Here is a 15320-nt window from a genome sequence, read left to right on the forward strand (position 1 = left end):
GACTCTGGGGTGAATCAGTGGGACTTAAATAATACTTAATGGCTTGACCAAAGGGCTGAGTTCATGGAATAATAATATGAATAACCAATATTAACATAGTCTATAAATTTAAACATTTTAATTTAATATTCTTTCTTTATACATTTATGTATTGAGTATTATTTTAATTTATTCATTTAATTTATTTATTTTTGGCTGCATTGCTTCTTCGTTGCTGTGCGCGGGCTTTCTCTAGTTGCGGCAAGCAGGGGCTACTCTTCGTTGTGGTGCACGGGCTTCTCATTGCGGTGGCTTCTCTTGTTGCGGAGCACAGGCTCTAGGTGAGTGGGCTTCAGCGGTTGTGGCACATGGGCTCAGTGGTTGTGGCACGTGGGCTTCAGTAGTTGTGGCTCGCAGGCTCTAGAGCGCAGGCTCAGTAGTTGTGGCACACGGGCTTAGTTGCTCCGCGGCATGTGGGATCTTCCCGGACCAGGGCTCGAACCTATGTCCCCTGCATTGGCAGGAGGATTCTTAACCACTGTGCCACCAGGGAAGCCCCTACTGAGTATTTTTTAATGTCCACTGAGTTAGTAAAATTTGAGATTATGAATTAAACCATAGAGCCTACTCCTGAGAAGCTTAATTCTAGTGAGAGAAGTAATACATCAGGAATGATATGCCTGTTGGGGTAGCTGATGATCAATAATGAGCCAGATATACTGGAGATACCTTCTAGTGGGAAGAACAAGGCAGATGACCCTGTAAAAGCACACTCTGGCCAAACTGTGAAGGACAGTATACAGAAGGCTTCAGCTTTTGGTTCCGTAGGCAGTGAGGAACCATGTTTGCTTCATTTGTAAAAATAACAAAAAGTGAGTTTTTGTTTATTTTTATATTGTTTTAAGTGTTCATTACTCTCTCCTTCCATAAATATTTATTTAACACCCACAAAATACCAGGCATTGTGCTGGGTTGGCAGTATTCACAAATCACTTACAGTAATTTAGCTTATATTCAGTGTAGCGGATAGAATATGAATCAGTAAATAAATAGATACAGATTGTGATAGGTACTATGAAAGAACCAAGAAGGGGTTGCAAGTTGCAATACTAACTAGTGTGTTTAGGATTGGCTTTACCCAAGACATTCAGTTTAAGCTCAGTTCTGAAAAATAAGAAGATGACAGAAGATTCTGGAAGTTAGGATTGCGGGTGTCTGGGGACCTGCATGGGAAAGTTGCCTGGATGAGAATCAGCGTGGTGTGGGGTGCGTGTAGTGGGTTTCTGCTGTGGCTTGACTATTACTTATGTCCCTTCTTGAGCAGCCCTCCTGTGGCATTTCACGTCTCAGAACCTTTGTGTGCTCATCTGTAAAACGGAGCCACTACTGTTAACATGCAGAGTTGTTCAGAATTAAATATAAATGACTTAGTTTAGGGCCTGTGTCATAGTCAGTTCAGGCTTCTGTAACAAAAATACCATAGACCAGGTGGCTTAAACAACAGAAATTTCTTTCTCACAGTTCTGGAGGCTGGGAAGTCCGAGCTCAACATGCCGGCTGACTTATTGATAGTTCCTGGTAAAACTCCACTTCCTGGTTTGCAGGTGTATGTATTCTTGCAGTTTCCTCACATGGCAGACAGAGAGAGCTCTGGTCGCTTCATCTTCTTATAAGGACACTAATTCCACTGTGAGGACCCTACCCTCATGACCTCACCTAAAACGAACTACCTCCTAAAGGCCCCCACCTCCTAATGCCAGAACACTTGAGGTCAGAGCTTCAGTATATGAACTGTAGGGGACACACACATCTAGTCCACAGCAGTCTGGCACCAATGAGTTCTCATTAAATAAAATATTAGTCAGCTCACATCTGTCCTCCACTCAAAAATCTCTAATGGTTACCTATTTTACTCAGAGTAAATGCCAGAGTTCCTCAGCAAGTCCTACAGGGTCACGGTGATCTCCTAATGGATTCTTAAACACTCTGGGCTTTTGCCTTTGGTCTTCCTCTGTCAGAAGTACTCTTCCCAGCTCCCTTCTGGCCTAATCTGCTCTGCCCCCATCAAGCCCCTTTGCTCAAGCCCCTCTCCCCCTTAAATTAGGCTCACATTACCACTCTGTTTACTACTGTAAACTGCTGCATATCCCACCCTTTGATGTCACTTACCCTGATCCATGTATTCATTCCAACACGACATGCAATCTACACATGTATCGTGATTATTGATAATGAACTGTCTACCTCCACTGCTAGGATATAAATCCTGAAAGGAAGGGATTGTGTCTGTTTGGCTCACTGGTCTATCCTGAGCACTTACAACAGTGCCTGGCACAGTAGGTGGTCAGGATTTATCTACTGACAAGATGAACAAACGAGTGAACAGATGGCAAGTTGTTGTTAAAGTTGCTGTTGCTGAAAGATGATGACAAGAATATAGTGATCGTCTAGGGGTCTGGACTACATATTCCAAAGAAATAGTATAATTTTGGAAATACTCTGTTTCCCTTTCTTGAACCCTTTTGCCCACAGCAACTATTGAGATCCCAAATATAAGCTATATATTAAAAATAACCAATATCATTTAACATATTGAACTGGGTTTATGGAAAGATGAAGTGTAGTTGTGTAACTAGAGAATTAATGTAGGAGGTGACTATCGTAGAAAAGGCCCCTTTAGGCCCTGACTGACTTTGGTATTTCATTATGCTTTAATTACAACTGGTGATTTGTGGTTGGAGACAGATCCCACACATCACGGGAACTTAAACTACTGTGATTTTCCATTATGCAGAGAATTTTTGTGCAGGAGGGAGAAGATAATTGAGCATGGAGAATGTTTTCCACATTGGGAATAGGGATGAAGACCCAACTCCAGGGAGGGAAACGCACGCTGAGGAGAAAGTGAGTCTCGAATGTGGTGGTTGCATTGCCTTCCAATACATACCAAAGGAACTGGCCTGGTCAGAATTGCAAAGTGGTCCAATGCAGGAGAAAGTGCCTTTGGCATGAAGAAAGGGAAAGTGGGGCATTGGGCTAGAGTACGGGTCTTCTAGAAAGGGGGACTGGCTTCAAATACTGACTAGGTTATGTAGCACACGTATGAACAGGGGAGGGGCATTGATTTACTCTCCGTGAGCCTCAGATTCCCCATCTATACAAGGATATATTTCGGATAGCATTGTGGGGCTTAACTGACATAGCATGTGCAGTGCGCTCAGCCTATGTAAGAACAGATGTTAGGGTTTATTTTCCTTCTTTATCAGCAAAATGAGATAACTGGACAATCTCTCTTCTTTTCACAGGTATTTATCATGCTGCTATGCTTTATAAAACATGCTCATATCCATTATCTCATAAAATCCTTGTAATTTATGAGAAATCTACTATTGTCCTCATGTTTCAGACTATGAAATCGAGGGACAGAGAGATATAGGGATTTATCCAAAGTTATCAAGCCATAGCTTGATAGAACCAGCTTAACAACCCTTTATATTATATCATATCTCTATTAACAGTGATTATTTTCCTAAAATCAATATATTCAGATCTTACTTTCTAGTTGCTCACTGAGGAAACAACCAGATTCCCAAGGATTTACCATTTAAAGAGTCGATACCAATGGGTAGAAGGAACATAAGGATTTGGATAAGTAGGTATAACCGCTCCAAATAGTCATATTCCTGATTCAAATATAACAGACGTCTAAGATATATTAGAGAAAAACTATTTCCCACCCCTTGTTCCTAACCATGGCCAAGGGCAGTTTTAGAGATAAAAGCCTAAGAAATCCAATAATTGGCCTTTTATATATCCAGAACATTACTGAAATAGAAATTGCTTAATTTATGCTTCAAACTCTACATGCTGAAAGAGCATGGATTCTGATGTCATAATGCTGAAATCCTGGCTTAAATCCCATCTAGTTCTGTGGCTGCGTGACTCTGAGAAGGCACTCAACCTCTCTTAGTTACAGTTCCTTCATTTATAAACCAGAAATAACACTACTTACTATGAGAATTAAATTCCGAGGGAAAAAAAAAATATATATATATTCCTTAGCATGGTACCTGCATATAGTAAACACTCAATACAGTTAGCTATTGTTTGCATTAATATTAGCAAAAAATGATATCTAGCAGTGAAAATTTCTATTCTATGAATCAGCAATCACCATTTTTCCAACAGTAAAGAACTACCAAAACCAAAACAACAACAACAAACCCAGGAATAAAAGAAATAAAGCCCTCTAAAGTTAGAAGACTGACCAAGCAAACTTTTTAAGGTATGACCAAGAGCTCTTGTTTCCCCTACAATTGATGTGGAAAAACCTTTAAGAGAAAATGGAATTTGCAGAGTGATAGAATTAAAACAGGAAACCTGATGAACTCAACTGAATTGAAAGAGAAACATTTTTCCAAAACTGAATATGCTGTTGCTAATTAGTAATTCACCTTGGTGGTGAACTTATCCAGGAACTTGAGTTAAAGAAACATATAAATTAATTTTTGCTTGATGGGATGTGGGAAAAGTACAGAACATGTACAGAGGTTTTAGAAAGCAATTTGGCAAAACTAATGCTATCCAATAAAATTAATTTCTCAGAGAATTATTTACAAGAGTAAATAAATGAAATGCCTCATAGCAATATTAGGAAGTACATTTTGTTAGCTTACTTTTTTAAATTTTATTAAATTTTAAAACAGACTTTCAGAATTCAGAAGTGTCAAGTTAATCTGTAGATATTAAAATTAAATGTAGAAAAATTTTCAATGGCATTGCAAAATGTTTGTATTTGAATACTAAATAGGAACAAAATTAGGTTTCTACCTGGACTGTATAAAATCTCAACTATATAAAGGTACTCAGGAAAAAGCCATGGCAGTAGTTAGTTCTGAGAATTGATTGTGGCAGATATTTTATTTTATTTTATTATTTTACTTTATTTCATTTTATTTTATGTTAACTTCTACAAGGAGAGTGTATGCCATTTACAAGCAGAAATAAAATACTATTTCAAAATCTCTAGAGGGTGAAAAATGAGAGGACAAATTACATTTTTCTCCCCATGAAATTAAAGGTAACCTCAATTTCACTGGTTTGGTACTTTGTAATCTAACTTTACCAACCTCAAACCATCCACTGAAGTTGTAAGTCTTAGTTCCATGATGGTAGCAAAATTTCTCTGCCCCTGTCTGACTTCTACATGAAAAAAGAAACAAGCTGTTCACATCTGTCTTGTCTTTTAATAATTGTATTTTACATTATAGCTATCTGTCAAAAACTCTTAAACTTGTAGCTGTGGATCTGTAAGTTCCCCATGACCTGTCTCCTCTGGAAAGGCTGATGTAATTAGAAACGCTCTATCATCAATCATTCAACTAATGCGCGCCCTCTCGCTCCCGCTCTCTCTGTCTCTATTTCTCCCTCCCTCCCTGCCCTTCTCTGACGTCAATTATTCTGAATATTTTAAACAAAAGATTACACCAACCCTACCTCCTCTCAGCTATAGCGCTGTCATTGTCACTAATGGAATTTAAAATTTTCCCTTTGAAGGAAGTTTCCTGGGGAGACTTCTTTGCAATTGCCAGTTAAAGGGAAGCTAGTTCTTAAACTCTCAGTGGAATTAGCAATAGATTATAACAAATGTGGTTAAAAGTAGCCCATTTGGAACACAGTGACTCTTCTGACATTTGATGGGGTCTGTAGTTGTTTCTTCCTCCTCAGATCAGGACTAGTACATTCCAAAGTGTTACTTACATGCTGAAGTGTTCTGTGAGAGAGCTTTTCTCTTCTCTCCTACCCCAGCAGGGAATTTCTGCAGGAAACAGAAAGATTAACAAGAGTTGAATATTGTTTCTGTGTATTTGCCTTTATTTTCTTATGCACGAAGATGGCACTTCGAGCATGTTCACCCTCTCCCCTATTTAGCCTGCTTGCCTGATCTCAGAGGAGCGCTTTGTCTCGGGGATTACCATGGAGAGAATTTCAGAGCTGCTCTGCCCACCTGTCTGTCTGGAAATTCACAGACAGTTCCTCCCTTAGCTCTCCCCAGACCCTCACCTGTGCACAAACCTTACCTCACCTTCTTATGTGATAATTGACTGTATATGGGGCTTTCTCCTAAACTGTTCTCTGAGGATATCTGTAGTCCAGAAAAATGTCTCATTTTTCTTTGAGTAGATGACAAAAAAATTGTCTTATAATGTTTAGATTAATGGAAACTTACTCTATTTGTTTTAAATGAAATCAAATCCGAGCCCCCAATGACCAAGGCAGTGGCTAATTCAATCTATCATATTGTGGGGACCACCTGTCTTTCTTGGGAGCTAAGTCCACACACCTAAAACAGGAAGAGGGCGCGGTCTTGAGTCACCGTGGGCACCATCACTGCCTTGGCTCTGTCTACCACACTGCACTGTAAATAAGTCCTTAGCTCTCTGAGTGCTGGTGCAGACCCTCAGCACAGCTCTCAGAGGCCTCCGGCCTTCGTGTCAAGTCTTTGCTGGTATCCCGGAGTCACCCCACAATGGAGGGGCAGTGGGCAAGTGGGGCACAGATCTCTACAGTTCCTAAACGTTTAACCTGCCAGTATTTCCATTACCTCCCCTCTCTCCCTCCCACGAAGCGGCTCCTCAATAAGGTTCTCTTCTCCCCCCTTGATAAGCCATCAACTCCCAAATATGATGTGTTTTTTGGCCTTGCAACATTTCTTTTCAGCCTTGAAACACAAAAGCACTGACCTGCTGGCTGAAAGCTTTTTTGCAAAGTTGATCTTGTATTTAACTTCACAACACTTGAACTGGGTAACGTGATCCACTTTTGAGAGATAAGGAAACTGACAGAGAGTTGAGGTGACTTGACAAATATGGATGTCTTGGACTGAACTGGCAATAGGGTCCAAGCATCCCCTTTAACCCTCAGTCTTCCTCTACTACATAGGCTCACCAAATGTCCTGGTCTGCGCGGGATTGCAGAACAGTCCCAGGAAAACCAGTGTAATTTGTTCTCTCTACTGCTACATATACCGTGGTTCCTATCTTGGAGACCCCAAAGTCAGAGAGTTTGTATGGTACTTGAAGTATTTTAAAAGTTTAACAAAATCATTTTTACTCATGTTTTATGCATTAACTTCGTGTTTGAGTCATTATTTCTAGTCTCCCCCATTTTCTTTTACCTCCTTCTACTCTTCTTTTTAATTTGACATTGAATTTGGTATCTTCCCATGTGTTTCTTACTGCACCATCTTTAGCAAGAAGGGCCTCCCTGTTTCTGATTCCACTGTCCCTTTTAACACTTCTTTAAGAGATATTTGGGGATCATGGAAGTTGAAGTTAGACAATCATGGATTCAAATTCAGTCACTATCAATGCTAAATAGTGTTGCCTTGAGTAAGCCATTTAAACTCTTGTATTTTAACTTCATTAGGCAACAATAATCCACATTCCATCCATCTCATATAGCCATTTTTAAGGTTCAAGTTTGGTGTTCTAAATAAAAGTAATTAAAAATCTTTAAGTATGAATATACTTGCCATGGAGTAATGTTTTTCTGCCTAAAGAGAGAGGACGGTGACCCTGTTTTGTGTGGAGTCTTGCTACTAGGAATAACCATATCTGTTGAAAGAATGCATTTCTGAATTGGGATTATTTTGATCAATCAATCACTGATTTATTATAGATGGTACAGGGGACCTTTCAATAGTCTTCTACTGTGCATTTCCACTTAAAATTTCCTGGGAGATATCCTAACATGATCATTTGGCTCTTGGTATAAATTACTCCTGACTTAATTGGTTCTTGCAGAATCATCAAAAACTTGTCTGAGTGACTTTGTGGGTCTCAACGGTCTTTCTCCCAACTTGGAGAGGTAGGCCTGGATCACCCAGGGAATTGTTCAGTGATAAATCACCCACTTCAATTTCTACCATTGTTGAGTTGCTGCAGTGTCCAGAGAGCTAATTAGAAGAGAGGGAAGAGCCTGGCTGATTGTCTCAGGCACAATAAAATTGTAAGGTAGCCCTAAAGGAGATGATAGGTAAGGTTTCTAATTAAGGTCACTCCCTGCCTTGAGCAGGAACCAATGGGTACCTGATCTTCTCAGGAAATCCCTGGAATGTCATATGTGTGAAAGGAAGAAGTAGAGGGGGAAGATGATGAAATCCAGAAATCTATTGGAAAAATTGGCTGTCTACAGAGATAGCCTGAAGTGAAAAAAAAGATGAAAAGGAACAGGGAGAAATGTAAAGTTCTTAAGTTTAGCCTGAAGAAAAAAAAGTTAACCATAACAAAAAAATGTCTCCGGTCAGAAAAGAAGATTCTTAAATTCCCTTCATCAGTCTCCTACACTGCTACCTACCTACTACTTACCAATTATCTCATTGCCTAGGGCCAGGACATCTGTGGGACAGAGCTTATCACTAAGCAGAGTGTTGATGCATTGGAAATCACATTCTTTCTAAAGGGACTGGGGCAAGATCTGTAGGGGTAGACACAGCCAGTTCACTTTATCTACATGTTTCTACATACCTATAAGGTGAGTGGAGTATTAGACCAGAGTCTGTCTATCCATCCTTCCACTCATGTGCCTGAGTATGCCTGAGGTTTAGCTACAGTAGGAAAGGGAAACCTAGCTTAGATCTTCAAACTAACTTAAAGATGTGCTCCAATCCAGTTCATATCAGAGCTCTCTGTTTTGGAATTTCTTTGGTTAAGATATTAATAAAGTATTTCTTTAACTCTCATTCTGCTGTTATTCTTTTATATTTATAGACAAAGAATGTCAGAGTAGGTGAAAACATATGAACAAACAATATGTTGTCTATAAGAAACCTACTTCAAATGTAACAATATAGGAAGGCTGAAAGTAACAAAACAAGGAAGGACACAGTATGAAAATATTACATTAAGGAAAGCAGGAGTAGATACTAAATATCTATTATTAAATATCAAATAAATATAAATATCAAATAAACTAGACATCAGAGCAAAGGAAATCACCAGAGGCAGAGAGGGATATTATATAATAATAAAAGAGTCAAACTTCCACGGGACATAGCAATCCTAAGGGTGATGCACCAAATCTCATAACTGTAAAATATGTGAAGTTAAAGCAGATTAAACTGAAAGGAGATACAGTCACATCCAGTTACATTTGGAGATTTCAACATCTGTTTTTGAATAATTGATAGAACAAGTAGACAAGAAGTCAACAAGAATACAGAAGAACTTACAAACACCATCAACCAACAAGATCTACATTACATTTATAAAACACTTCACACAACAGCAGAAAACACATTATTTTCAAGTGCACATGGGACACAAATATCTGGATAAACCATATCTTGGGACATAAAGCAAATCCTGACAAATTAAAAGGAAGTGAAATCACACAGAAAGTATTCTCTGACCATATTGGAATCAAACTAGAAATTAATCACAGAAACACAAAAGGGAAATACCAAACCATTGGAGACTAAGTAACACAATTCTAAATATTTCAAGAGTTGAAAAGGAAGTCTCAATGCCTTAAGAGATTTTTAAAATTCGCTGAACTGAATGAAAATAAAAATTAAAAACTTTGACAACTTAAATGAACTAATTTATTGAAAAACAGAAACTGCCATAATGAAATAAAAAATTTGAATAGCCTTATAGTTATTAAGGATATCATAGTTGTAATTACAAAATCTCCCCAAAAGAAACTTTCAGACCTAGATAATTTCACTGGAGAATTTTAGCAAACATTTATGAAAAATAACACCAATATTACAAATCACTGACAGAAATAGATAAATTGGACTTCATCAACATTAGAAATGTTTGCTCTGTGAAAGACCCTGTAAAGAGCAGAGGAAGATGAGCTACAGAGTGGGAGAAAATATTTGAAAATCACATATTTGAAGAAGACTAATATCTAGAATTTATAAAGAACTCTCAAATCTCAGGTTTGTTTTTTTTTTTTTAAAAAGGTACATGAAAAAAATCTATTAATCCAAATAGACAATAGGTTCAGAACATGAACAGAAATTTCACCAAAGTGGATATACAGTGGATAAATAAGCACATGCAAAGATTTTCAATATCATTAGTCATTAGGGAAATGCAAATTAAAACCATAATCAGATATCACAACACACCTATCAGAAAGGCTAAAATAAAAATTAGTGACCATATCAAATGCTTTCACAGTCACAAAGACTGTGGAAAAGCTGGATCACTCATACATGGCTGGTGAGAATTTAACAGAGCCCAGCCTCTCTGGAAAACATTTTGGCACGCTCCTTAAGAATTTATATTCATGCTAAAACTTGTACACAACTGCTTTTAGCAACTTACTTTGTAACAGCCCGAAACTGGGAACAACCCAGAGGTCCTTGCACAGTTAAATTGTAGTACATCCATACCATGCAGTACTATTCAGCAATAAAGAGAAGGAATAACACATAATAAATGAAATGCAACAACCTGCATGAAGCTCCACAGAAGGATGTTGAGTGAAAAAAGCCAGTCTTAAGAGGTTACACACTTTATGATTCTATTTATAGAACATTCTTCAAATGAAAGAACTGTATAAATGGAAAACAGATTAATGGTTGCCAAGGAGAGGGTGGGGATGGAGGAAAGTAGGTATGGCTGAAACAAGGCACCATGAGGGATCACTGTGGTGATGGAAATGTTATATATCTTGACTATATTGATGTCAATAACCCAGTTGTGTTATTGTACCGTGCGGCTGAACCACACTGACTTCCTTGTCAGCTCCATCTTTGGCCTGCCGTCCTACCCCCTCCCTTTCTGTATGACTGAGCTTTAGCCTACGCACAAGGAATGTGTCCAAGCCAAGTAAGTTCCCTATCACCTTTTACCCTTGCCTTCATGTGATATGAAAACTAGAAGAATGCCTTTTGCATACAGGTTATTTATTTCAAACACTGTGTTAATACAGTGGTGGGACTACTGAGGAGAATGTCTAAATTTTATATTGCACTTTACCCTTACAATGGATTTTCATAAATTTATTGCTCAGATCACATATTCATTTGTTCATTCATTTATTCAATACAGATTAATGATTTTTTACTATATGAGCAATTGCTGTGACTGGATAAAAGAAAAAATAAAATGATATGGTTTCAATAGTTTGTATTTTTACAGTCAGACTATTAAACACATTATTTCTCCCACCACATTATTAAACATTATTATCTAAAACAATAATTTTTTCTCTCTCAAACTTTCTCTAGGTCAGGAACTCAGACAAGGCACAGCATGTATGGCTTATATCACCCCGTAATATACAGAATTTCATCTGGGAAGACTCAAAGGCTAGAGGATGAGTCATCTAAAGGTGTTCTCGCTCATACAACTGGTGACTGATTCTGGCTCTTAGCTCATACCTGGAACCCCTATTTTTGGCCTCTCCATGTGGTCTCTTTCTGTGGCCTAGTTTTGGCTTCCTTACAACATGGAGTCTGGGCTCTGAGAGAGCAGCATTCCCAGAGTCCTGGGCCCCCAAAAAGAACATTAACTTCTACTGTATTCTGTTGGTAAATCACTCACATAGCCCAGATTCAAAGGGAAGGGAACCATACCCATCTGTTTAGAGGCGATCACCAAAGAATTTTGAGGTCACATTTTAAAACTTCCACAGTCATCCCTCTGGCCACACATTATTTACATTCCTCCCAAATGCAAAAGAAACCCTCTCCCTGCCAAGAGCATCAAAGTCCCATCTCATAACAGCACCAGGTTTAAGTTCAAGGTAGGATCTCATCCTATAAATCAAGTCCAGGACAGATGAAGCTCCTCAGGTACCGATTATCAAAGCATTTTAGAGCTGTATGTAAAATGTCCTGGGTGAGCTGTGTTCACCCAGGGAACACATGCGGATGAGAAACTCCATGTTTCAAGGAACAGACGTGTAGGGCTGAAATAATGTGGATGTTATGTGCATCATTATATCACTATGGAAGGTATTTCACTACAACAGATCTTAGTTATGGGAAAGATGTAGCTAAATATGAGACAATGTTCATTGAAAATGGGGTTCACAAGATATGCAAAATTTTTCAGGCCTCTTTCATTGAAGCATTCACATTTTTGGAATATGTTGTACAGAGGAGAGTCATTTAATATTTAAAGGAGCTATTAAACATTTATATCTCAGGAAAGGATTTTTTAAATCTCCAAAATAAGAATGGGTTTTATGAATGATACAGAATTACAATTTTTTGTTGAACTAGGTGGCATATCCATCATGGCTGGACTGATCCTCTCAGAGTAGCACTCTTAAAAATATCCGTGCCTCCAGAGGTTACATGGGTTACACACAGGGTTAACATTTGATTTTAATGAAGCAGGACCATATTTGATTTCAACCTGTGGACCAGTGGTTCTACAGAAACTGCCCTTCACATCATAAACAACTCCTTTAGATTTCAGCCCAAGCTCCTCATACCCAGCGATTTCCCTGACAGCTCTAACAGAAAAGGAAAGCCATAATTTCACATAATGTTATTGTGTCAATTTCACATATCATTGTGACACTGATAATAGAAATGGCATAATAACCATAATATACAAGCATGCTTTTATTATTGCTGCATGTTATACTAGGCATTAATATAGAAGGAGCCTAGGAAGATGGAATCCAGATTGTAAAATGCCTTGACTGGGTATGATATGAAACAAATACAGTGAATTTCTTAGTTCATCTGTGGTCCAGCAAAAGAATATGTTGGTGATCTCTTTGGATGAGGGTTCAAAGAGCTCTTGGGAAGGCCAGTGATTGATTAAATGAGAGCTACATTAGGATTAAAGCTTTAATACAAGCAGCTATCCAAGTTCCCTCCTATATCCTATCACAGTAAGAAGTGGATAAGTAAGAATATTACCCTGAGAGGAGAGCAGTTTTGAGTACTCACCTTCATCTACGTGTAAGAGTAGGGTCTGAGATAGAAAAAGACAATTTGAGTAAGGTATGTGGCACCTACATTGTCTACCTGCCAAACACAAAGAAATCTATCCCAGGTTCCTAGAGAATGATGGTGTCTCATACCGAATTCAATGACTCACAAGTGGTCATGCATATCAGCTTATCTGGGACAGGGCTAGTTTGTATCTGCTGTCCTACTGTGATCATTAATATCTCTTTTCTATCTTAAAAGTCCAGTTTGGATGGTATTATGGACTGAATGTTTCTGTTCCCCCCAAAAGTCCTATGTTGAAATCTGGACCCCCAAAGTGATGGTATTAGAAGATGGGGCCTTTGGGAGGTGATGAGAGTAAAGCCCTATGAATGAGACTAGTGCCCTTGTAAGAAAAGATGGGAGAGAGCTCCCTTCCTGTCTTTGCTCTCTGCCATCTGAGGATATAAGGAAAAGATGGCATCTGCAAACCAGAAAGTGGACCCTCACCAAAACCTGACCATGCTGGCACCAGGACCCCTGGTTTCCAGCTTCCAGAACTGTAAGAGATACATTTCTATTTTTTGGTGTTCCCCCACCCCCAGTTCATGGTAGTTTGTTGTAGCAGCCCAAGCTGACTCAGACAGATGGTAAATGTTATGGTCAGCTCACTGAGTAGGATCCCTAGAATCGTATTTTTAAATTTTGGCAGAGTTGTTTTCTTTTCTTCGCAAAGGGAGTTGTAAGGACCGTATCCAATCCTTCCTTGGTTTTCTCAAATATCCTTACTCTTTTGTTATTAAAGATTATAATATTTACTAAGTTTGATAAAGAGGTTTAGAGTCTACTTGGTCATAGCACCTTGAGGCCAGGGGTTGTGTTTTAGTGACTTCTGTAAACATAGCACTTGTTATTGTGCTTGTCTGAGTTAAAAATCAATAAATCATTGTTCGGTGAATGGGTTTTGCTCTTCACTCTTTTCGAGGGTACAATAAAGTCTCGGGAAATAAATGGCTGTGCTATGTATAGTCATTTGATCGGGTACTAAATGTGCTCCTTTGGATCCGAACATTCAGCCAGGAGTAACAAGTTCTCTTTAAGAAAGGGACATAGTCTCTCTCATAGAGAAATGTGAATCCAGCGTTTTATCGCTTCACTCACGGCAGAGGCAGCCCGTGCCTGAGATCTTCCTTGCCATGGTTTATTAACGCAGTCACATCTGAAAGTTTGAGTATTTTAATTTTGCTTGATCTGAATGCTACTTTTTACACTGTTGATTATAACAGTGGATCACTCTGAATGTTATGTCGGCTTAGCTGAATCAGCTTTGAGTGGGTTTCACTCCTGTTTGCTCAACAGCAATCACCTTTCCCAGAGAGAGAACTCCTTCCTTCTCCTGCACTGACAAGGCTGTGGGCTCCCATTTGAGGCCTGGCCTCATGCATCTCTCCACTCAGCTTCTCCAGGTAAGGCTTAGTTCTCTAAAGTAGAAGAAATTTGGTGGCACGCAAAGAAAGCAATCTTTGATGTCAGGCTTGAGGAATTCAAGTGCCGCCTCCAAGTGACAAGTTACTTTACCTCTCAGTTCCCTGGGTTCCTCATCTCTAATTGGAGATAATTATGCTGACATCACACTACATCTGGGAGGATTCTCAGACTATCTAGTACATCATGCTAGCCCCTACCAGAGGCTATCCCCCTGGAATGACATTTAATCAGAATCGCTTGTAAAAAGTGTCATTTATTGACTCAACATCACAATAGCATTGCCCATGAAGCTGGAATAGAAATTAAAAGTGGCTCTTGCCTTTGGGATCTTGACACTTTTTTATTCCTGTGCTTCTTCATCCTGGTAACATTTTTAAAAAAAATTATTCAAATATGTCTACCTCTTACACTAAATTATAAATTTCTATTGAGGCTGAGAGTTCTCAATTCTTTAGCTTTGGATTTCCTTATAACTTAGGAACCATATAATTATGATGCAAACTAGGATACTTTAGTGAAGAAGAGGGGGTGATATTAATAATTACTCCAGGATACGTCAAAAACCAGCACTGTCCTAACTAAACTGATAAGGTCACCCTACATATAAGCCCTTCCACAAACATATTCACATAGGAAACAGCTAATAAATTACTAACAAGTTAAAAATTTACAGATCAATGCCTCACAAATCAAAAGTAGCATTTCCAAATTCAGACTTGTGTGCCACTGACCTATTTCTAATTTCATATTCCCCATATACAAGACTGGCATAAAGAATTTACCTTCCAAAACAGATACATCAGTGCATCTTCGGCTTTCTTCCTCTCTTAATAACTATATCCCCAGGGCTGCCAAGCTTGTTTGACCCTCTGTCCTAAATACTCTTAAAATCTGCTTCCCTTTTATCTTCTTCACTGACACAGCTTGAGCCCAATTCCAGTTA

Source organism: Eschrichtius robustus, chromosome 17 (genome assembly GCF_028021215.1).
Source record: "Eschrichtius robustus isolate mEscRob2 chromosome 17, mEscRob2.pri, whole genome shotgun sequence".
NCBI classification, from domain to species: domain Eukaryota; kingdom Metazoa; phylum Chordata; class Mammalia; order Artiodactyla; family Eschrichtiidae; genus Eschrichtius; species Eschrichtius robustus.